Source organism: Talpa occidentalis, unplaced genomic scaffold (genome assembly GCF_014898055.3).
Source record: "Talpa occidentalis isolate TD23 unplaced genomic scaffold, MPIMG_talOcc4v2.1 talOcc4.7, whole genome shotgun sequence".
NCBI lineage: Eukaryota > Metazoa > Chordata > Mammalia > Eulipotyphla > Talpidae > Talpa > Talpa occidentalis.
Window position 1 is genome coordinate 59,611,816 of NW_023605083.1, and position 24,707 is coordinate 59,636,522.

General features: G+C 45.8%; 1 long non-coding RNA gene and 1 pseudogene across 1 annotated transcript in view; both read left to right on the plus strand.

Annotated features, from left to right (window-relative positions):
* The window catches only part of LOC119232712 (uncharacterized), a 28,218-nt gene extending 14,292 nt beyond the window's left edge, over positions 1-13,926 (plus strand). The window contains exons 2-3 of the long non-coding RNA XR_005122181.1: positions 13,444-13,583; positions 13,698-13,926. This is a non-coding gene — a long non-coding RNA (uncharacterized LOC119232712). The remainder of the gene's footprint in view (positions 1-13,443; positions 13,584-13,697) is intronic.
* A 9,274-nt stretch (positions 13,927-23,200) lies between these two features.
* On the plus strand, positions 23,201-24,424 carry LOC119232349 (ferrochelatase, mitochondrial-like; annotated as a pseudogene).
* The last annotated feature ends 283 nt before the right edge of the window (positions 24,425-24,707 follow it).

Genomic DNA, 24,707 nt, shown 5'->3' on the forward strand with positions numbered 1-24,707 from the left:
TGAAAATCACTGCTTTAAAAATACCCAGCTCTTCATATTTCAAACATCTCCCAACTTTATCCCTTCATTAAAACAGATACTCTAAAACTTCATAACTGATACCGAACACACTGACTCTGGAAATATGATTTTTTTTTTAAAGTCTAACCCAATATCCTTGGCTTTCAGTGACTGTAAGCTTCTTGAGAGAAAGACTAAACAATTCATGCAACTAATTCTTCCTAAATTAAGGGAGTTCCTTTTCTGAGACAAATGCTGGCAGCTGAGGTGGGGATAATATTTTGCCCAGGCAATGAATAATGAATATGCATATGCAAATATCACTTGGGTTTTTGTTTGGGGGGGGGGTGGATGGGAAGAGCATTCTATACATTCATGAACATTAGGAAGTTCATACCCATGAACCTTGTGCCTTCATCTCATAAGGTAAAAATAATACTCAAGAATCACAGTCATGGTATTCAGTAATGGTAATAAAAATAACACCCCCTTATTCCGTGACTTCTCCATGTCCAACGCTTTGCTGGGAGCTTATAAACTTAATCCGATTCTGTTTTCAGAACAGCCCTGTGATGAGTATGGTCATTTGCATTTAGAGATGAAGAAACCGAGGTCCCAGAACATGTAAATAATTGGCCTGCAGTTAGGGAAGTTAGGAGAAGAATCCAGACACTTCCTTTTGGCCACACTTACCTCTCTGCCTCTCTAGTTCCCTAGCTCCAGAACCACCTTCTCAGGGTTCGCTTCTGGGGCAGTGAGTTCCCGGCCCTCTCAGTTTCTACAGTGGGAGGTGAGCCTGGCAAGGAAATCAGGGACAGAGGGAATGCCTGTTGGGAAGACAGTGGCTGCAGCTGCCCCGTGTCACATGGGATGAGGCTGAAGTAACCTCAAGTGCTTTGGGAGGTTGGCCTAGCCGATGGTAGAGATGTCATTAGGAATTTCGTAGCACCGGCCGTCAAGAGAATGGGCTGCACAGATGGGGATTTCACCCAAATGTTCAGACAGAGACTGGAAGGTGGCAGGCATGGGGAAAAGGAAGCATTCTAGAATCAGGCAGGCTGGGTTCACCCAATGCTGCCACATCCGGGCTCTGAGACACAGGACAGATTATTTAAACTTCAAGTCTCTGCCTCTTCATTATCACGTAAGCCTAACAATACCTATTCTGTAGACTTATTGTGAGAACTCAAGGTAGTATGTGTTCAGAACTGCCATAGAGCAATGAATATAACAATATTGTAACCACTGCCTTCGACTGGACATCTCCCTTAGCCAATCTGTTTTACATTCGAGAATCAAATGAGAAGGGCTTGAAATACATTACCTGTAGCGATCCCTCTGGAGGTGAAAGGTCTTTATTAACCATAATTTCTTCAAATGTGAACAGTTTTCTTCATGATCCAGGACCACACTGCTGAGAACAGCACTAATAAGTGGGTGGTGAAAGTCCTCTTACAGGAACTTTTTCCCTTGGTGATGCTGGGATAGGAGTGGAGAGCTTCCCAGATTCTGAATATTCCATCTCCAAGATCAGGTTCCTCTGCTATAACCACACAGAGCTGTTATCTGCCCTCCATCTCTGTAAAATTCTCACCACTGCGTTTACAGCTGATTGATCGTTCACTCCACATACTATAATTGCTTCATTAGAGTCCTCAGATGGTTCATTGTGTTGGCAACTTCCTGCAAAACTGTCTGCACAATCAGGGCCAGACACATGCCACTTGAGTCATCAGGAATTGAAGCGTTTGTTTGTTTGTGTGTGTGTTTGTTTTCAAAAGGCAGCATAATACATGGGATTCAAAGGAGGCTGGGTGAGATCCCACAGATGGGGAAAAGCACCACGCAGGCGAACAGATCTCTCCTGGGGTGATCTGAGCCACGGCAGGGGGCTTGGTACCACCCACTTATTATTGTTCCTGATTTCTAGCTCCAGGCCTGAGCTCTTTCACGGACTTCAGACTGAGAGAGCTACATTTGTCAAGATAGCTCTCACTTCCTACTTGGATGAACCCACAGTCATCGCCAACTCAAGATCCCCAATACTGAATTCATGACCCTCACCTCCTCCTCACTCCCTGGAACCTTCTGGTTACCCATCTTGGTAAACAGCATCACGGTGTTTGCAGATCTCTGCTCACTGGCCACAGGTGCTTGCTTCCCCTCTGCACCCAATCACCAAGCCCCATGAATTCTTCCTTGTATCCCTCTGTTCTCAATGACTTCACTCACTCATTTCCAAGGTCATTTCCTCACCCTAAGCCAGCACTACTGTGTTCCATGGAATTCAGTGACAGCTCTTGCATCCCATGCCTCCCAGGCCCCAGGGGCTGTTTAAAACACATCTGATGGGGCCTCCTTGGTGGCGCAGCGGTTGAGCGCTGGGTTACGAAGCTGCCCGCAGCCTCTGCAGTGCCGGTTCAATTCCCGGCTGCTCCCCAGCCACCAGAGGAGGGTCCCACATGGCGCGCAGACCTCTCCTGCCACCCGCTGCTCCCCTCAGCAGTGTATTTCGTCAGTCTGCCTGTTCTGTTCCCCGCTCTGGCTCTGGTGAATCCTCACCCTCCCACGCTTCTGACTGTGCCCAGTGCTTGTATAAATAAATAAATAAATCTTTAACCAAAAAAAAAAAAAAAAAAAATCTGATGACATCTCTCCAGTTTTTGAGCCCTTCAAAGCCTTTCCTGTGTCCTTAGGACAAAGTCTTGGCTGTCAGCTTACACTGGATTATACTTTTTTTCTTAGCATCTTGCATTCCTTTTCTTTAAAAATGTCCCTATTTCTTCTAGCCCTCTCCCTGATGTCAGGGGCCATAGGTGTGTATGGGTATGGGGGTAGTGGGGGGAGTTGGTGAGAGGATTCACCAGAGACAGAGTAGGGAACAGAACAGGCAGACTCACTGAAATACACTGCTGAGGGGAGCAGTGGTTGAGACAGGAGAGGTCTGCTGCGCCATGTGGGCAGCTCCCTGGCCAGGAATCAAACTGAGGCCATAGCGGTGATAGCACTGAGACCTAATCCCTAGGCCACTAGGGAGGCCCCATGGTGTGTGGTTCTTAGTCACCAGGGACCAGTCCCATGAGGAGTAGGACACCAATCACAGAAGTTGCTCAGGAAAAGTCCACTAAGCTGTGGCCCTCAAAGACCAGGTTGCAGGTATTTCTGGGAGCCAGCTTTTCAGCCTCTGTCCCAAGATGATCACAGGGATAGAGAGAGAGAGGCACTTGTAAGATCAAAAGGGGAAAATATACCAAATTAGCGCACCTGAGAAAGGAGCACAAGGCCCCTCACAAACTTGTCTATCAAACTTGTCTATCAAATCCCACCTTATTCTCCTGCTTCAATCCCTGTATGGTCTTTCCTCAAGTGACAGGAACTTTGTCTGCAGCCCAGATCCCCTGGTCTTTCTCAGTTGGCACTGCTTGCTGCACTCTCTGGCATGCCTTTATCCAGCTTTGTCCTTCTCCTTGGTGTTACTGCCATCTAGCTCACTGTGCTTCCCCCCATCTATCTTGTTGCCTGCCTCCCCCCATTAGAATGTCAACCACATGCAGGCAGGGACTTCTGCTCTGTTCACTGCTGCAAAGCCAGGACCAAGAAGGGTATTAACACTAAAACAACCCATCCATGCATCAAAGTCATTCAGGAACATTCAGCACAGAGTAGATTCTTAAAACTACAAAAACTTGGATAAATGGATGAGAATATGTATCAAGTTTCCCTTGCAATCTTATATTTTGGGGTTTGTAGAAAAGCTTTCTTATTTTTCCATGGTATTTAGACAGGGCATTTATTCAGGGAAGAACCAGGTCCTGCCTTTTCTCTCTGGCCTTCCTGCTCAGCGTTGAGCTGCACTGAGATTGTCTGAGACACACACTCCTGACCCTGCTCCTTCTGGAATGCGGGGGGTGGGGGGTGCTCACAGGGAGAAGGCAGGATGCATGGGCCTCTGTCTCAGACAGGACAGCAGGTGGAGCTGGGGATAGCTTGGTGAGGAAGGCATGGGATTCTGGCATGAAAGGGGAAAGGTGTGTGCCAGGGCTCCTGGGCAGGCTGGCAGAGGAGGACAGGCTTCTTGTTAAGTTAATTGAGGTAATTTTTGCTGCCACCTTTTGGATAGTAACAAAATTCTCCTACCAGCCACTGATCATATCTCTACCTCCTGCCACATTCCATTCATTGTACAGAGACAGGGCTCTAAATTTAGCTACATTTATTTAGCTATTCCTTAAAACTTTGTCACTTAAAAAATAATTATAGGATTTCTCTGACAGACTGTAATACATGGAGTGCACCAAATTACAGGTATAATTTGGAGATCCAACTGGGATCACCAAATAAAATTGACAGTGGTGGCCTAATTCCAGAATAATCTGCGTGGTGACTGGAGAGACTTTGTTCCTCGGGCCAATCTCCTTAATCTGCATGTCGAGCCAGAAGGTCAAGGGAACCAAAAGAAACTAAAGGAAGTGGCCTCTTGGCCCAGGCCTGGACCGCCAGGAAGTCCAGGCTTCCTTCTGTTTGGCACAGCTGGGAAGCTCACTGGGGCCCCAGAAAGTGAGTCTTGTGTACCCTGAGTGCAGGGAGTGTCGGCCTGAGCAGCCCTATCCCCCACCTAGGAGCCCAACACAGGTCATCTCTAGGAGAGGAAGGTCTTTTTTTTTTTTCTTTTTCTTTTTAAAATTTCTCACATGCTTTCTGTGATCGTCAACTACAGAAACCAAAATTAGTCTCCCAAGGGAACAACGATGCCCAGGCAGGAAAGGATAGGTCCCTCTGGGAAGCGAGGACCCCACTCAGCAGAGCCCTGGGGGACGTGAACACCATGGGGAGAGGAATGCTTGTTTCCCGTTCACCCACAAACGGGACTGAGCTCCTGCTGAGTTTCTACCCTGGTAGCATCCTGGGGGACACACAAGCAAATCACAGGGGTGAGGGAAAACTATTCAGCCTGAAACCAAGAAGAGCTCAGGAGGGGAGGAGAGGGCCAGGGAGTAACATCTGGAAGAGCAGTTGGACTAGAGGCAGGAAACTGGGGAAGATGGCGCCGCCCTGCTGGTCATCAGGGCTATCTGGCTTTCACCCTTTCTAAGGCCCCTCTCTTCACAGGTGGTTCATCACCGTTTCTTTGAGGCATAAAGGGCTCTCTTGGAGATATATTCACTTGGGCTCTTGTTTTTTTTTTTTAAAGATTTATTTATTTATTTGTTTATACAAGCACTGGGTACAGTCAGAAGCGCAGGAGGGTGAGAGAATTCACCAGAGCCAGAGCGGGGAGCACAGCAGGCAGAAGGACCGGAGTACACTGCTGAGGGGCGCAGCGGGTGGCAGGAGAGGTCTGTGCGTCATGTGGGACCCTCCTCCAGTGGCCAGGGAGCAGCCGGGGATCGAACCGGCGCTGCAGAGGCTGCGGGCAGCTTCGCAACCCAGTGCTCAACCACTGCGCCACCGGGGAGGCCCACACCTGGGCTTTTGGATGGAATTCATTGTCCAAGGCAATAACCTTTCCAGATTTCACCGTGGCTTACCAGGTGGCTCCAGGCGCCTCCAGCATTAAGACCGGCAGCTGGTGCAGTTGGAAGGGATCTTCTGGTTTTTCTATTCCCAGCTCCGTGTTTGTCAGAGTTGCTGACTCAAGCACAGAGCAGTTAACTGACTTGTCCCAAGTACCAGAGCAAGGCTGTGGCTGCATCATGAGAAGGGCCAGCCCTCTGGGTTGCATCATGGGAAGGGCCAGCTCTGTGGGTCTCAGTCCAGGGCTACCTTTCTTAAATCAACTCCTGGGCTAGTGGAGAGAGCACTGGCTTTGGAGCCAGATGTTCTTACACTTGAATCCAGACTCTGCCACCCCAACTGAGCAGATCTCTCAAAGCTGTGCTTTTTTATCTGTCTGTCACATGGTGGGTGGTCAGTCTGCTGTGTCCTGCATTATGCAGCTTCTGGGAGAGTGATGATACTCTGGAAAGTGCTGGGTGAATACTGCTCTTTGTCTTATTTCCTCACCATGGCTCAGCACCCAAAGGGGCCAAACCTGCCTACTTCAGCCCTAAACAGAACAGCATAAAACAGCACAGGAGGGCTGGTGACTGTGTCACCAGAGAGCACAGGCCCCTGCACCACCCACTGTCCCTCACTCCTGGTCCCCTGCTGAGAGCTGTCTGCTGTCTATAGTGGCTCTGAGGCTCCGGCTGGGCAGTTCCTCCAGGGTGACTCTCTTGGCCTCTGACTCTGCCTCATTCTATTCCTTTGACCAAGAATGGTCAAAAGACCTTGATCATGGGTTGGAAGAATAAACATTATTAAAATGGCCATCCTACCAAAAGCAATATATAGATTCAATGCTATTCCAATCAAAATTTCAATGTCATTCTTCAAAGAAATAGAACAATTATTGATGAAATTCATATGGAATCACCAAAAACCCCGAATAGCCAAAGCTCTCTTGAAACAAAAAGAAGGGAATGGAGGCATCACACTCCCAGACTTCAAACTATACTAGAAAGCCATAATCATCAAAACTGCATGGTATTGGAACAAGAACAGACACACAGACCAATGGAATCGAATAGAAAATACAGAAATAAACCCACAGATTTATGGTCAACTAATCTTTGACAAAGGAGCAAAGAATATGCATTGGAGCAAGGAAAGTTTGTTCAATAAATGGTGCTGGGAAAACTGGGTCGCTACATGCAAATGAATGAAGCTTGACTACTACCTCACACCGTACACCTAAATCAACTCAAAATGGATTAAAGTACTGGACATAAGACCTGAAAACATAAAATACATAGAAGGAAATATAGGCGAAACACTCCATGATATGCACCTTAAAGACATCCAATGCTTTGGTATCTTTGTACATGCTGTCCCCTCTAGCAGGATGACTGTCTCCTTTGCATTCATCCTTTGGGTCCCCTTAAGGAGACCATCCTCCAGAAGCCTTCTCTGACCACTGGCTTTGGTTAGGTGAACCCCTCGCCTGCCACGGCAGCCTGTGCTGAACCCGCCCAGCACTCACCACCAATCCTGGAAGCTCACAGCTCACCTGTCTCACACCAACCACGAGCTGTGTCCCATCTCCTAGAATTTCCTTCTACAGGACCCAGGGTGGTACTGGAGGCACTTAGTAAAAGTCTGTGCACCGATAATGATAAAAATAGTAACATGCACCCCATGTTTAATGAGGGCGTAGACTGCCAGGAGCTGTGCTAAGTATCATTTAGTCAGTACAGCAACGCTAGAAGGTGATCCAACTCTTACTCCCATTTTACAGCTGAGGAAACTGAGGAGTGGGAATGTTAATTTGGTTAGTTGGTGACGTGGGAACCAGAGCCCACAGCCCGGTGGAGGGAGGGAGGTAGAGAAGAAGGGAGGGATGGCTACACCCTAATAGGACCCACTCCAGTAGCAATATTAACCACGTAATTCCAAGTAAGCGTCACTAGGAAGCGGACTCTGAATATGGCACAGAAAAGAGGGCTCCCTGATGGCACAAGGGGTTACAACACATCACTATGAAGCTGTCCATAGCCACTGCAGCATGAGTTCAATCCCCGGCCAGAGAGGTGACCCACATGGCGCAGCAGACCTCTCCTGTCTCGCCCGCTGCTCCTCTCAGCAGTGTGTTTCAAAAGATCTGCCTGTTCTGCTCCCCGCTCTGTCTCTGGTGAATCCTCTCACCCCCCCCTACTTCTCTGGCCTGCACCCCAGCTCTTGAATGCATAAATAAATCTTTAAAAAAACAAACAGAAAACCCAGCACCCCACAACTCTGAGAGCCTGAAGTCCCCATCACTTTGCTGAGAAAACAAGGTGAGAAAGGATTTCCTCCTGAGGCTCCCATCCCCCAGCCTCGCCCTCTGTCCTCTTCTGTCCACCAATTCCCAGCCCCAGGTTGCTTCCCTGGCAGCCAGAAAACTGGCTTTTATATGGCTGGGGAGCCTCTCGCCCCATCACTCCCTTCAATTACCCCCAATTCCACACTAAACCAGGAACACACGAGGGCAGAAAATGGCTTGCAATCTGTATGCCGGAGAGGTTGGGGAGGTTGAAGAGAGCAATTTTTGTTTCACATCATTCCTTTGTATAATGTTGTATCCTTCTGACAAGTCCGCATAATACAGCTTAACTTCACCAATTGCTGCCTTAAGAGAAAACAGTGAAGACCTATCTTTAATGTCAAAGGAACAATGGGCATCCTTCCAGAGGAGGAAAATGACTTGCTTTGAAAGAGTTGGGGAAGAAAAGTGCAAAATGTTCCAACTTAACGTGAGGGGGGAAGAAAGTCAGCAGCTGTGTGTTGGCACGTTGGCTCCTGGCTGCAAGATGAGGGCGGCCCCTGCCAGCTCGTCTGTGTCTGACCTGGGAGGAGGGAGCATCTCGGCTCTTAGTGGGGACAGATAGTGACTATCTTCTTAGGGAAAGTCCAGCCGGCTCTCCATAGTCCAGGTGTCTCTGTGGGTATGAACATATGGCTGTAGTACTTTCTCTTCCAAGCCATGGACACCCCAAATCTCAAGTGGCTCCCCCAGGAGTGCCAGCAACTGCCTCTTCTGCCACAGCATTTTATTTGCACCTGATTCTCCCCACCATTGGCCGCTCTCCACCAGCATTGAGGTATGGGGGGAGATTCTGACCAACCTTGGCCAAAGGTTTGGCAGACCATGCTATTTAAACTATTTAAACTCTTTAGATTTTTCCTGTGAGATAAGGAGCATCTTGGACTGTCTTCCAGTTCCCAGATTCCATGCCTGCCACCTCATTTCTGATGCTTCAGCTACATCAAGCTTCTTGTAATTTCCTAATTGTGCATTTTTATGTGATCCTGTTCAATGTCCCAGTGCCTTTGCACATGCTGTTCCTTTGTCTAGAACCTGAAAGGTGTTACTCATTCTTTAAGGCTATTTTCTCCTTCTGCATTCCTCTCTGACTTCCCTGTGTGTGCTCAGCCCCAGGCTACTTCATTCATTACCCTGAAATTTATTTTGATTTATATGACTTCTTCCCTATTAGGTGGTGATTGTTTCAGGAGCAGGGAATTTATTCCTATGTACATCTACATATATGCATATGGATTCACATACATATCATATCCATGCCCTGGACCTAACTCAGTACCTGGCACATGGTGTATGCTCAATAAATGCTTGTTAGACGCAATAACAAATGTTGGTGAGGATGTGGTGAAAAAGGAACTCTCTTACCTTGCTGGTGGGAGTGCAAACTGGTCCAAACATTATGGAAAGCTGTCTGGAGGTTCCTGAGTCTACTAAAAATGGAGCTACCATATGACCTGGCAATTCCACCCTTAGGGATCTACCTAAAGGGTACAAAAACATTGATTCAAAAGACCACCTGTATCCCTATGTTTATTGCAGCACTAGTTACAATAGGTGAAACCTGGGAACAACCCAAATGCCCCAAAATAGATGACTGGATCAAAAAGATGTGGTGTATATATACACAACAGACTATTATTCGGCAATCCAAAAAGATAAACTCACGCCATTCGCAACAATGTGGATGGAACTAGAAGGAATTATGTTCAGTGAAATAAGCCAGGAGGAAAAAGAAAAATATCAGATGGTTTCACTTATAGCAGGAATGTAGGGGAACCAAATAAGACATCGGTGTAAAAAAATAATAACAGTACAAAACACGACAAAGCAAAAACAGACAAATATAAATCAGAGACATCCTGCGGGGGAGGAGGAGGGAGAGGGATCCGAGGGAGGGAGGGAGGAGCACAGGGGACTGAGGTGATGGTGCACAGGTGCATTGGTGAAGGAAACTATGGGGACTACACCTGAGGGGGTGGGGGGAAGCAAATACTGTTTAAAAATGAACAATGATGTAAAAAAATAAATGAAATATTTTGGAACACACACAAATAAATGCTTGTTAGAGGGTCTAGAATTGAGATTCTTAATACTGCCTGCAAATTAAAATTACCTGAGGAACTCAAAACAAAACAATGACAGCATCCACATCACCTCAGAACCTCTTAGAAAGGCAAAATCTAGAGTTCACTCCAGAGCAGGGTGGGGTTCAGCCATTTGTGCTTTTATGAGATTGGGATGTGACATGTTTTTGGTCCAGAAATTAAAATTTAACCATTAATCACTAAAGGTCATGTTTAATCTCCCTTCCCTACCAACAAGTATGATACACACTGATGAGAAAAGTGGACGATAACTACTAGTGAAAGCTCAATCTTGGAAAAAGAAAGACGGGGAACCGACACACTGTCATCACTGGCATGTGGTCCAGACACGAGCAGAACGTGTGGATGGGGATAATGGCACGGGGGACAGGACGACCAGGATGCCTTTGCCCATGGCCAGTCTGGCCTGCGTCTGCTACCTGGCAGGAGCTCCCTTTCCAGGGACCCTGGGGCCATCACCTCGAGGAGCTCCAGTAGCTTTTCTCTCGGGGCTGCTCACTTTCTCCTAGGAAGAGCACGGGCGTGGGGCTACCTGGCCACTGGTTGCTGTGTTGCAGAATATTGTTTGACAGACTCTGTGTTTTCCGGGCTTTCTGCCTCTCCAGCCTTAAGAAGCTCTTAGTTGATTTGCGTCCAGTCACACCCAAAGTCAGGATTATGCTCCTTGGATCTAGAGTACTACCTGGAGGTTTCTGCCTTCACAGCAGGTGTTCCTGTTCCACTCATGTGCTAGCATGATGTGGGGTGGGGAGTGCAAGGTTCAGATTCCTTTTGCTTCCCAGCTGCATCCCGGAGGTCAGCTTTTTACACTGCTAGGAGGATGATTGGAAGGCTTCGGGTTATAAGACTTTAGGGTTCTAATCTTCTATCCCTCTGTGTTTTTAGCCTCCCTTAACTCCACTTATACTAAGTTAATTTGAGATGGAGGATTAAACTTTTCATAACTGCAGCATTCTCCTCAACCACCCAGGACAGCTGATGGAGACAGGGTGGGCTTCTCTGACAAAGCTTGTTTCCTTCCTATTCATCTTGCTTCATCCCTGTAAGACATTACTAAAGAACAGAAGATGTGGACAATCCTTTCCAATGTAATTGTATTTCCTAGCTCTAAAATATGGTGCAAGCCTCAAGATATTTCATGTGTCCAACCCAATTGCCACCTAACACATGACTGGAATTTCCAACTTTTCACCAAAAGACAGGAGTTCTTGTTGCTCTGCGCCCCAATGTAATTCAGCCAATTCCACATTCTATGTGGTCACTTTTAAAATTCCACTTCCAGAAGTTAATGCTATTATTATTTAGGGCTTATTTCATTGCAAGTTAAAGAAGCCCATCTTAGAATGGCTCAAGACAAAGAAAAAAGGGGGAATATTTTCGTTCATCTGAATGGGATGGTTAGGGTTTCCGCTGCCTTTGATGTGAAGGTATCCAAGGCCTGGATTTATGCCATCAGTTTACCCCCTGTGACTCCAGCAAACTCTTGATACTGCCTTCCTTTGTATTTATCTCACTCTCTACCAGTAGCTCCTCATTTATATTTAACAAGCAAAAAGAAAGCACCATTTTTCTAATCCCAGAAGTCCCATTGGTGACTCTCAAGCCCACCCCAAAACCAATCACTGTAACTAGAGGGTGCAAGACTGCAATTCATCATGTTCACAAGCTTGGAGTCCAGGAGTGGACAAGGGCCCAGCAGAAACACCCAGCCTGAGAATGGGAAGATGCTTTCCTGAGAGAAAAGGGTGGTTCTGTTGGCAGATGCTGGATGGGCCAAGTTCTCTTGGAGGACCGTGACTGTGTTGGCCTTTGTGTCCCTAAAGCTCAACACAGTGACCTCTGGGTGCCACAAGAGCCTGCTCTAATAATATTTGTTGAATAAGGGAATGAATAAATGAATGCGTTCAGACACTATCTGTGTATTTCAATTATCCTGTGGATAAGCTCAATGGAAGATAAGCTAGTTCTTCAAGTCTCCATGAAGCTCATGTAGACTAATTTTAATCACCCCTGGATTTGCCTAGTTGGAGCAATTATTCTCTTCTTCCCAAAGGAATCCCTCTTCCCAAAATTGTCACCAGAAGGGAAATCTGACAATTTTCATGAGCCCCCACCATGTTTAAATAGACAACGGAAATTTCTCTAAAGTGACAATGTTATTGACTCATTCTTTCTTTAGTTCATTCATTCCACATTTAGTGAGTACCTATTGTATACCAAGCACTATTCTACATACTAGGAAACAGGTACCTAACATCACAATCCCTTACTTTAAGAATCTCAAACCTGATGGAGAAAACGGCAGGTGATTTTAGGGGGAAAATGGAGGCAGCTTATGGGGTGAAAGAGTACAGGTTTGGTGTTTAACCTGGGTTTGAAATCTGGCTCCATCAATGACCATGTAACAAAGGGAGAGCTACTAATGTCTTCGAATCCTTTTTCTATTATCAGTAAAATTAGTTATAATAATATCACCAACTGCAGAGTGTGAACGACATAATATATATGTATAGCTTGTAGCTGAAGCTTGGTGCAAATGGATGTTCATCCATTTGATGCTGTGGAAGATTAGCGGAAAGAGCACTTACTTCGTCCTATAGAAGCCCAAGTAGGGCTGATGGAGGAGATGAGATTTCAGCTGGTTCTTAAGCAGAAGATCACAGTAGCAGGTCTAAGAGGAATGCATTCTGACAGAGGGAGCAGTTTATTTAAAGCTTCAAAAGCCTGAAGGAAATTGGTACATTTAGAGAACAGCCAATATTTCTAGAAGCCTGGTGTATTGGTGAGATAGTGGAAAGGTATAAAACATCAACATTCAAGGAAAGAATAAGGGTCTTGGATTTCTGTCCAATGGGAATAATGGGCACCTGGGAACCCCCACCTAATAACCGTAAATCATTGGCATTCCAGGTAAGTAGGTGTCAAGACAACCATTAAGATGTGAACACACTAATGGTGCCTTTCAGTGGATGGAGATGTTGAGATTCCATTTACGATTCCTCCCAAATGACTCAACATAAATCACAATATTTATTATTCAGAATCTGGTTTGAATGAAGCAGGGATTGTGAGCTGGCGGAAGCAAGGGTGGGGTGTGGCTTGACTCTTTGGGGAAAGGTGGAAGGTTTTAATGAGATACTATCCATAAAGCACTTTGCCCTTGCTCCCTGGGGCCATCTGCTCCTGCTCGGGCACTGTGTGATCAGGAGAGAGAGTGTTTCTCAGTGGAGATGTCAGAATGTAGGAATGCTAAGCAGGACAGAGAGGAAAAGATTCACTCCTTGAGTAATTTCCCTCCTCAGCATAACGGCTACAGACACCCATTCTGGTAAGCACACAACGATTCCAGTTTGCCACTGAAGTTCGACTCCTCAGGCCCATGTGACTTCTTTCTCCAGGAAGAAGGTCGCCCCTTTTACCCTGAGCCACCCGCCAAGTCCTATGGGTACCCGCAGCTGTACTTATGGCCTTGGTCCTGAATCTTTCTCTTTAACCCAGCTTTTAGCCACTGCCCCAGCCAGCGTGATGGAGACAGAAGACCTGCATCGAGAACTCCAGATTCCTAATTAGCTGCTAACCGATGCCACAGGCCCCTCGGGTGCTCACAGCGGGAAGGACACAATTTGTCTACTGCCAAGGTGGGTGGGTGGGGGATTGTGTGGGGTGAAGTCATTCCTCACACCTCTCACCCGCTCTCTGCTTCCTCTGCTCCGGGTCACTCGTACCCTCATTCCTACCTGCATTACACACAGGCGCGGAAGCCCCCCACCTCACAAATGGAGCTTCAGGAGAGAAGGCCAGAAGAGCGAAACAGTAAAGAACAGTGTCCATGAAGAAGCAAGAACTTTGATTCTCTTTATCCCCCCACTTGAAGCTGGCCCCTCCTTACTGTGACCCACTTTTATGTCCCTGATGACTACTCAAACCTGATCCATTTTAGAATTCCTTCTCCTTTCACATTTATATTAGAATAAAACTAACTGTAACAAATGAACTCCAGAATTCCAGAGGCTTAATTCTGTCAAAAACGTGTTTTTATTCGTGGTCAGTGCATGTGCTTTTCTTCAGTTCTGGGGCACGGGATGGGGGGCAGGGAGAAAGGATGCTGTGGATTAAATATTTGTGTTCCCATCCTAGTTCATATGTTGAAGCTTAAGCCCCAATGTTATGGCAGTTGAAGGTGGGGGCCTTTGGGGAGCAATTGGATGAATAGGGTGCAGCTTTCAAGAATGGGATTAGTGCCCTTATAAAAGTGATGTGAAACCAATGACCTCCCTCTCCACCATGTGAAGACAGGTATAAAGGGGTCTGCAAACCAGGAAGAGGGCCCTGACTGCAGCAAAACTCACCAGCACCTTGATCCTGGATTTCCCAGCCTCCTGCACTGTGAGAAACAAACTTCAGTTGTTTAAGGCACTTAGTCTTGATATTTTTGCTACAGCAGCCCAAACAGACCGAGACAGAGGGGCTTGTGTTCCAGTCAGGAATTCGAGGTGCCTACTTTTAGCAGCTGACTCTCAGTCTCACCCAGGGTGTCAGCGTCTAGTTTGCAAAGCAGGAAGGACTGGATGTGAGAGGCGGCTGTGGGCCTGACCTTGAAGGATCATACCTTACCCCTCATATCCCATGGGCTCTAAGGCAATCACGTGACCCCTCCTAATGGCGAGGAAGGCAGGACATGTAGTCTTGCTACAGCGGGAGGAGCAAAAGTCAGTAAGTTTGAGCAGGAGCCAGTTGCCTTGACATGGATCTGCAGGGCCCACACCATGAAACACGGTGTGAGGATTTGGCTTTCAGAGGACAGGGCTGAGGTGTTGAGAGAAGAACAGCAGCACCTGCAGATTCCAGAGACGTCAGTGGAAAACTACTGAAGACACGGGAGGAAGACTGTAAGTTACCTGGACCTCTGAAATGCTGACAGGACTCGTAAGTTGAACACAGGGCGAAAGGCTTCGAGAAACATCACAGGCTGATTGTTCTGGGGAGAAAGGGCAGTGGAGAAAACCGACAGTGGGTCAGACTTAGGGATAAATAAAGGAATTAGCTGAAAGAGTGCATTCTTGCATACTTAATTCTTAGAGAAAGATGACAGATGGGAGGAAAGGATGTCTGTAAATAAGGTACGAAAATCCTTTATGGGTGAAGATGAATGGCTCTGAGGTTGGTTAGTAATATCACTGGGGTTAGAAAAAGACAACAGGGTTACCTTACACAAGGAGATGCAGAAGGAAAGACAATACTCTGGACAGGTGAGTAGGAAGTGGGGAGAACCCCACCCCCATAGGTGGTCTGTGGGAAAGGTGTGAGAAGGTGACTGGCCTTCACTTTGGAGAGTTGTAAAGACACAGCGGGGTCAGGTGCAGCTGGGTCTCAGTCCAGCTGAAGCGGTGGCAGGGGTGTAGCTAGACATGCTTGAAGATGGGCAGGAGCTAGTAGCGCCAGCGCAGAGGAGGCTCAGGGGAAAATGGCTTGAGATCTGGTAGGACTGAGAAAAATGGACCTTGGACATAAGAATGTAGTGAGCCCTGTTTTATGACTCGTTCATCTCACTGTAAATGATGCCCCTATTGATAAAATACAGAATGAAAACATTCTTTTGAATGATGCAAATTATCTGAAGTGTCAATCAACCATTTCTCCCAAATGAAGAGGCTTGTGTTGTAAATACATAGATGAAGTACAAAGATGGATTTCCTTTAAAGCGCACGTGAATGGCTGCTATGTGAGCAATGACAAATATTTAAGAAAGACCCAAACTCAGAGAAACAAACTGTTCTGCAGTTTCTTTGTTCGCTCACATCAGACTGGTCTGAGCTGCTGAGTTTTAACTCAGGGTGGAGGTGCCTCGGCAGCCAAGGCAAGGAAAGTTTTATGGGGGAAGGAGAAGGATGGATTCTACTTGAAAGGTTAAATTTCGAACTGGGAGCTGTAACAAGCACTGTCAAATAATTATTATTGTTATTTTTACAAATCTATTTCACTTTAAAACAAGTTGGGAAATTTCTGACTTTGTTTAAATGAGACCTCAATTCTCCCCGGCCTGATCGGCCACCTGAGGCAGGGGCTCCCGCTGAAAAAGTGCTGCGCTGAGTCATTAAAATGGCAGCTCCCACAGAGAGAAATAACGGAGCCAGATTCGCACAGCAGAGCTGTGAACAGTAGGGGGAGAGCGGGAAGGAGGGAAGCTAATTTTTCCAGGCAGATCTGAACGCTTCTTTTTCATAGGCAATCTTAGTCAATATTTATCTAGCTATTCAAGAATTATAACTCATCATTTAGCTCTTCCTCCTTTTCATTCTATTTCTCTGCCGCTTTGTGGTAGACCAAACTCGGGTAACAGAAGGAAGTTCTCACGTCTTCACTCCAGATCTTAAGATATCAAAAATAAAACTCTGGCTGAGGGGCGACTAAATTGACAGTCTCTGACAGTCGAGGCAAGACCTGTGACAAATCAGGCTGATGCTCCTCCTTCTCTGAGAGTTGATTTCTAGTGAGTGAAGCTTCATTCAGTATGATTTTTTTTATTAAGTCTTTTTAAAAAATTTTTTTCCCATTTTGGGAGGTTACTAACTCAGTCCTTCTCTGACTTGCTAGCTTCTCTGTCTTTGGACTTTAGAAAAGTTTCTCTGGGAGAAGAAATCTTGTTTGCCATTTTGAACTACAGTGGGGGTAGCAGGAGATGTCACCTTTGGAGTGAGGTCCAGCTGCATTTCTGTAATTATTAAGAGCCACGAGGGAGCTAAGGCTTCCATAGGCCCTTTTGATAAGGACATGGGAGCATGCATCCAAGTCCTAGAGGCCCAGAGTCCTGATAAAAAGCTAAAGGTCAAGTTCCCTGGGTTAACACCCTAAAAAGGTGGTTTGTGGGCAGAGGTTTTCTTGGGGAGGAAGTGGGATCGGCAGAGCTGAAGGGAAAGTTGAACTGGAAAGCCGTTCTGATGGACCCCAGGGGAAATCTGAAGCTGACCGAATCTTTGGAGATGCCCAAAATTGAGATGACAGGACTGGGCCTTTGCTCCCACATTGACCAGTGATTGGATGGGGAGGGCACCAGAACTCTCTGGGGAGAGGCAACTTCCTCAGCCAAGGACAAGTTGCAGGCAGACAGCCAGCAGGCAACACCCCTGGCAGCTGGGGTGTGAGCACCTGGGTTCTAAAGTGAGGGTATCAGTCTGAGTGGCACGTCACAGCAGCTACCAGGGGGCCTCTTCTTAAGTACATGACATTTACTGCTGAAGCCGCCCTTAAACTCTAAGTGATTCTCCTCTATCATTTGCATATAGATTTATTTACATGACCCGAAATAATCTGGTTTCATAGAAAAATAGTGGAATGCTAGGCGAGAAAGGAACATTATCTAATCTAACATGTTTTTTAAAGAAGTTGAGGCCAAATAGAGTAGGGGTTTATGCAAGGCCATGAAGTGAGGGCAGAGCTAGGATGGGATGGAGCCCTGGACTTCTGAGTTTTGAACTACTAAGCTCTTTCTATGTGTTGTGCTTCCATTTTATTCTTGTTTGTTTGTTTTGCTTTTTTTTAATTGCAGTAACATGCATTGGTTTACAACACTGTACATGAATTAGGGGATTAGGTTCATAGCTCCTCAGATGTGTGCTACCCCTACCATCAAAGCACCCATCATCCTTTAGCCTAGGACATTGCTACATTTTATTCTTAGAGTATCCCTGAAAAATAGGCATAAAAGGCATCATGTACACACATACATGGCTCTGTATGTATTAGACATACACACAAACACACATACACACTACATACTTTTACATATATATATACAAAGCTCCCAAACTAAGCAGTGGAAAGTTCCCAGCCCAACCCTTGGAGAACAAAGCTAATGCTCTGTCAACCACACCACACTGGGCTCTCTGCTAGGAGGCCCTCACCTCTATTCAGTTCAACACAGAGATCATTTATTGAACATCTGGGCATGGTGATAGAGAGTAACTAAACACTACATCAATTTTCAGTGAATTCACTCCACTTAAGTGAAAAAGAAATGGACAAGGACAGATCAATGCACTGTCACTGGGTGAATGTTCTGATAGAACTGAACAATGCCATTAGGGTGCAAACCCTACTCAGTTCACATTTGAACAAGAGAGTCAACACCTCATTCTCCTGCGCACCCTACCTTATCTTCCTGAGCTCAGATGGTGGTTCTTTCATGGACTACTCACCAGTGCCTGGCACCACGACCAGAGCATAGCTTTCCTCCACATTCACCCTACACACAACTCTCCTGCCACTGAGGGTTCATTGAACTCTCACCCTCCATCCCTAAACTTTACCTCATATGTTCATTATATATAGCATGGCTTCTTAACTGGATGAGTAAATCTGTTAGCATACAACCAAGGCTCTCCTCTGGGTCCCCAAACTTGCATGCTTTAAAGGGGCTTGGCCATCTGTGTGTACAAAGATGAAGGAGATGCTAGTGTAAAATAACTTTAATAGATTTAATGTGCATAGAGAAAAGAAAGGATAATTGTTTTCCAGTCCTGCCTATACCATAGACTTTTTATAGGACAAATACGATTCTGCCATTCCCTGTTCAAAATCCCACTCACAGCTTAAACCTGATATGAAATTTTTGGTACTTCCATGGTTTCAGTTACTAATCATCTGTCTGGAAAACCCTTAACTGAATTGCCTTTTTTAACTATGTAAACCCCTTCTTTCTTCAAAAGTCAGTTCAGGCACCCACCTCCTCCAGGAAGCCTTACCTGATGTCCCAGTCTGATGTATATATCTCCAGTGCACCTTGTATTTAACCCAACTGAGCCTTATCACTCATTAGTATAATTGCCCATCTTTCCCACTAAGCTAAGAGCTCCTGGAAGGCGGGAGTTTGGGAGGAAATGGGAGTAGTATTTATTTGATTTGAATTCTAGGCACCTGGCATATTTGTGGAGCGGGGGAAAAGGGTAGGTAGCAGGAATAGCTTAAGCAAAGGCATGATCAGAATGTTTGGGGGTACCTGATCTCAGATGGATCCTGACCCATCTTTTGTCCAAAGTGAGGAATTCCTAGGAAGAGACCTCACGACTATATTTTTTGTGCTTCTGCATATGAACAAGGGTCTCATTCTTAGGGAACAATTCCTTCATCCTTTCTAAAAAGAATGAATTGGGTCATTTGGAATCAATAGGACAGAAGGCACAATGAAAATACCCTATGGATATGCAGACCCGTTTCTGCCTGGGTCTTCTTGGGACAATGATTATCTGACCTTCACTTCCTTATCAGTCCATTTACCACACTTAGTTCTAAAACAGGTTTGAAATCAGCCATGTCAAGCAGACTGAACGAGGAAGTAAGTTTGGCCAGGTCTGTGATCCAGCACATTCTACCAACACCAAAACAAAGACTGAGTAAAATCTAATAATCACCTTCCAACAATGAAAGCAAGATCTAGGCATGTTTAGGGGCTGGTGCAGGTTACGATGGTGATGTCCTACATTCATGGATAAGTCAGACAACTGAGTCAGAGGTTTTCCAAGAGGAGGTCTTAGTAAATATATCAGATGATGAAAATTACTGAATTTCACAAATTTGCATGTAGTTTAAATAGGTAGTTGCTTTTGGATGCTTGTTTTGGCTCAGTGAAGCCACCTCAAGAATGATTAACATAACACAAGTCTTTAGGGTGGCCACCCCCACTTTTACTGCCTATATTAACTTTCCTGTACACATTTCCTCCAAGAAAGCAACCTTGAACCTGATTCTACTGCCCAGCTGAGGTCTCTGGAAGCAGTCTTAACCATTGTCTTTCTGGTCCTATATTCTTACTCAACTTCCTTGGAGAGGAAATGTGTTTTAGTGGTGGTGTGAGATCCAATCTGTGACTTCAAAATTAAATGAAACCCAGTTAGTCATTTAAGTGCTGAGTCTTCATTACATCAATTCTCCTTACCATTGCATTACCCTTAATTCAGACAAAGTAACTTCCTTGGGGTTCTGCAAAGATCCTCTGCCAATTCTGTCACCAAGGAAGGACAAAGTTCAGATTTGACTAATGTTGCCTAGAGAGCTTTTGATTTTATGAGTCCTGTTTAGGATTGAGCTAACTGGTACCAAATGACTTTGGCCAACTTCAAAGACTTTTAAATTATCTTAAGAAAGCCATCTTGAGACGTACCAACAGCTCCCCCAGAATAACCTGCCTACTGTTCTGATGGCCAAGTATCTCAGGTAAAATATCACTATTTGTGAAGTTCCCTAGAATCTTATAGTCCAGAACCCCATAACTTACTATCCAATATCAAACCTTTAAATGAGTGTCCCAGGGTGGGAACATAATTGAAAGTTTGAATAAAATGGAGTAAATGTAAAACACTATGATTATAGGAGATTATTCGCCAAATCCTTAGCTATTTTGGTGACCTACTGAGAATTCATTTATTTTATGTTGTAGTGAGGATAAGTCTGTTCCTCTTTAAGGAGAGCACCTTGGCTGACAGCACACACTTTGTTGGGGCGTCCTTCTCAGAATCACTGTCTGGGAATCAGAGGTATATTATAGGACATGCGCAAAAGATGATTTCTGGATTGCTACACCTGTTAGTGACCTGTTTTGAGGTTATCTGGTTCAGACTAGGGTACTATCTAAGGGAAAAAGGATGTTCCAGGGGTAACAACCCAGACATTCCCCCACCATGATCTCCAGTCTCTCAAAGCGAATTTTGAGAATGGGAGAAGGGACACCTGTGACCAGGGATTAGACTCTGCTTTCACAAGATTCAACGAAGTCCTTATTTTACGCAGAGAGATCAGGTTTGAGGGTCTGGAGTTATGTTGCTATTGGGGCAAAGATGAAGAGGAGAGCCTACAAGTCTCAATCTGGAAGGTCTATGTGTTGTGATGAGATACCAGGCACCCTACTCACAAATCAGAACTCCTGACCTCAAAATAAGCAGACGTGCAAGTCTGGGGAAGAGAACCATGAAGGTAATGAAATATTTATTTTTCACACATATCAGTGACCTGAAATTACATCAAGTGGGGTTCAAACGATAAAGTGTTACTTGGTTTGCAAAAAAAAAAAAAAAAAGCAAAAAACAAAACAAAAAAATAAACAAAAAAACAAAAAAAAATCCCTTGTTCATTTCATGAGATGAAAGTCTAGAAAAGATTGAAAAAAATAGGACAATTAAAAAACGAACCAAAATAAGACCCTTAGGGGATTAAAAAACAACAACAACACATGATTTTTGGAATGAAATGTTATGGTTTCTTTTCTTTGGTTTTTATGGGGCTCTGTCGCCGTCAAATACAATTTGCAGTTGACCATTAAGAGAAAGTCTTTTGGCTCAACTACGCAGCTCCCTGCCTCACCCACACAGGGTGGCACACTCCAGAGAGCTGCTGCCATTCATCAAATAGGCCCGGCTTTTAGTCTCCGCTTTTAGAGCCACCCCATGGGGACAGGCAATTGTTCCTCTTGGTCCCAAGGGAAGACATCAGTTTGGCTGTGACAGTCCCCGAATCACATGCATAATTGTTCTGGGGGAAGTATTATAGGACCAACAAAAAGAAATCTGTGCTGTATTATTTTGTAGGTTTCAACTGGTTGGATATAAAACAAAACAAAAAAGAAATTACATACTTGATGCAAAATGAGAGCATTTAACATTTCTATTTCTTTTAGACATTTTAATCTATTCCTCCATGAGGATAGCTAATGGTTGTCTAAAAAGGTTTTGCCACTTTTCTACCACATTTTAAGATGCCTATTTTCTTTAACTGGTCCTTCCAACAAAACCACGTTCATTTTGTTCTTAGGATTTATTTCCAAGGATACAGTTCTTAGAGTAATTTAGGAATTATCCAAAGAATTATTAAAGGATTTAAGAGTCTTAATATAGCAGTATTAATTTACTAAGGGATACTTCAGGAAATTTTTTTGAATGTCTGGTGGTGAGAAAATTCTTAGAAAAAATATTGAAGCCATGGACCTCAGAATGATTAATAATAGATGGAGAATGAGAATGTAATTGTTGCTACACAAGTTTTGTCATATATAAATGTACATGTAGGTATATTTTATTTTCATCAGGCCAATTCCTTTGACAGTGTTGTGCTGATGTAACTTCCCCAAATACATCATATTTTTCCAATATGATGCAGATACACAGGATGAGTAAGCTGATCCGCAAGGAAGGATGACAAACTTGTCCATGGATGCCTTTTCTATTTACAGTTCTCTTCCTAAAGCTAATTAAGTCCTCCTTGGAGCTCACATTTAATAATCAGGACTATTTGGGCTTCAAAAGTCATATTTAAGACCAGAAAACCAGTCCTTTAAGTCTTCCCTTGAATTAGCCGCTGTTGAATGAGCCAGCTGGTCTTAATTAAACAATCAACCTTGAGCATAAAGCAGGCAGAAGCACCATCAATGACCTCGCTGATTCCTCCCCCACCTTGTGTAGTTGTTTTCATCCATGAGGCATGAGGTGCATCATCTCTTTCACTCACATACCACCCCAATAGTGAGCAGTAAATAGAAATTCTCCTCCACAGAGCATGTCTATAATTTGTGGGGAAATGCCAGGAAAGTTACATACGTGGGGGTCTGTAGGGTAAAGAAAATATCAGGCTTTTCTGCCCTTCCACCATCAGGATAGATGATGGATCCTTGTCCTGAATGCATGCCTGATGGCGGACACCTGGAGTAGGGTGTGGGCATAGGTAGATGGGATTCACCTGGGCTAAGACTGTGCTTTTAAGGGCGGCGTCACGGGGACGCCAGCAGCAGCAGAAGCAGCAGCAGCACCAGTAGCAGCAGTAGAAGCCGAAGCAGAAGCCGAAAGAGAAGCCGAGAAGCAACAGAACAAACGCTAGAGAGCCCAGATAGAGTGAAGACTTGCTGGGGGCTGGGAGGCTGGCAGCCAGCACCCCTGCCTGCCATATGCCTGGTGAACCCCAAATAAAAAACCTGCAAAACTACTGAGGACTCTGACTCCTCCTTTACCCGGTCTGCATGGGATCAGAAAACCTGCACTGTGGCCAGTCCAGCCCTTTACAGGGTCCTACTCAAGGGCACAGGGGTTCCGGAATCGCCTTCTGTGGTGGTGCCTCTTTTCTCTGGCTAGACTTTCCTTTCACTGCACCCCGGGGTATTTTGAAGATGGCTTCTGGGGGGGCCTAGGGTGGGGGCGCCCTGGGGCTGGGCACTGGCGGGGCCCAGTTCTCAACGCTCCACAGGACAAGCCCAGGGCCGGGCCCAGCCGCCCCGGGAATGCTTTCCGACAACACCAACATGGCTGCAGCCTTGCAACCTGCGGCCGCCTGGCTCCGTGATCTGCAAGGATCTGCCAGCCACCGAGGTGCCAGTCAGGTGCAGCCACACCGGCTGTGGCAGCAACAGCCCAGCGAGTCCGAAGCCCGAAGCCTTGGGTTCAACCTGGGAAGAGGAAGCCCATAACAGGAACATTGATGCTGAACATGGGAGGCCCCGAGACTGTGGGAGACGTGCACACCTTCCTGAGGCTCTTCCTGGACTGGGACCTCATGACGCTGACTTTTTAAAACAGGCTGGCACCGCTCATTGCCAAAGGCCAAAACCCCCAAATTCAAGAGCTGCACAGCAGGATTGGAGGTGGAACCCCAATTAAGATGTGGACCTCCAAGCAAGGAGAAGGCATGGTGAAGCTGCTGGGCGCCTTGTTACCTGAGACAGCCCCTCATAAATACTACAGTGGGTTCTGGTATGTCCATCCAATAACAGAAGAAGCAATTAAGAGATGGCGAGAGGCGGCCTGGGCAGGACCATTGCTTTCGTGCAGTATCCACAGTACAGATCCTCCCCCACAGGCAGCAGCTTAAATGCCATTTGCAGATTCTATGAAGAAATGGGAAAGAAGCCCACGATGAAGTGGAGCACCACTGACAGGTGGCCCACACATCCCCTCCTCATTCATTGCTTTGCAGACAACATTCGGAAGGAACTGGACCATTTTCCACTTGAGAAGAGAAGTGACGTGGTCTCTCTTCTGTGCTCACTCGCTGCCAATCTCTGTGGTCAACAGAGGAGACCCCTATCCTCAGGAGGTAGGCGCCACTGTACAGAGAGTGATGGATACACTGGGCTTCTCCAACCCCTACTGACTGGTCTGGCAGCCCAAGGTCAGGCCAATGCCTTGGCTGGTACCACAAATGGAAGACAGGGGGAGGAAGAATATCCTTTTGGTTCCAATTGCATTTACCAGCGATCACATTGAAACACTGCATGAACTGGCCATTGAGTGCTCTCAAGTTCTAGCCTAGGAGTGCGCGGAGCTGAAAACATCCAAAGAGCAGAGTCTCTTAATGGAAATCCATTGTTCTCTAAGGCCCTGGCCGACCTGGTGCCTGCGCACATCCAGTCCAGCTCTGCTCCAAGCAGTTGACGCTGAGCTGCCCACCCTGTGTCAGTCATGTCTGCAGAGAGACCAAATCCTTCTTCACCACTCAGCATCTGTGACCCCCGACCTGGAACCCGTGGGGTGTAGGCAAATGCCCAGCCTCCAGATGCCTCCGATATGGAGCAGGATGTATTTAGAGATCGAGGAGGTAAGTTTCATTAGTTTATGGACATCCTTTGGGTACAAATCATATGATTTCTTGAGGAATAGACTCTCAAATCCTTACTGAGGGTTTTTCTATTTTATATACCTACACAGTAAGCATTTATAGTTCCTCTCTCTGGGTAAAGCTACAAATTGGGAATGTCCACTAAGCTATTGGGGAAAAAAAAGAATTTTAAC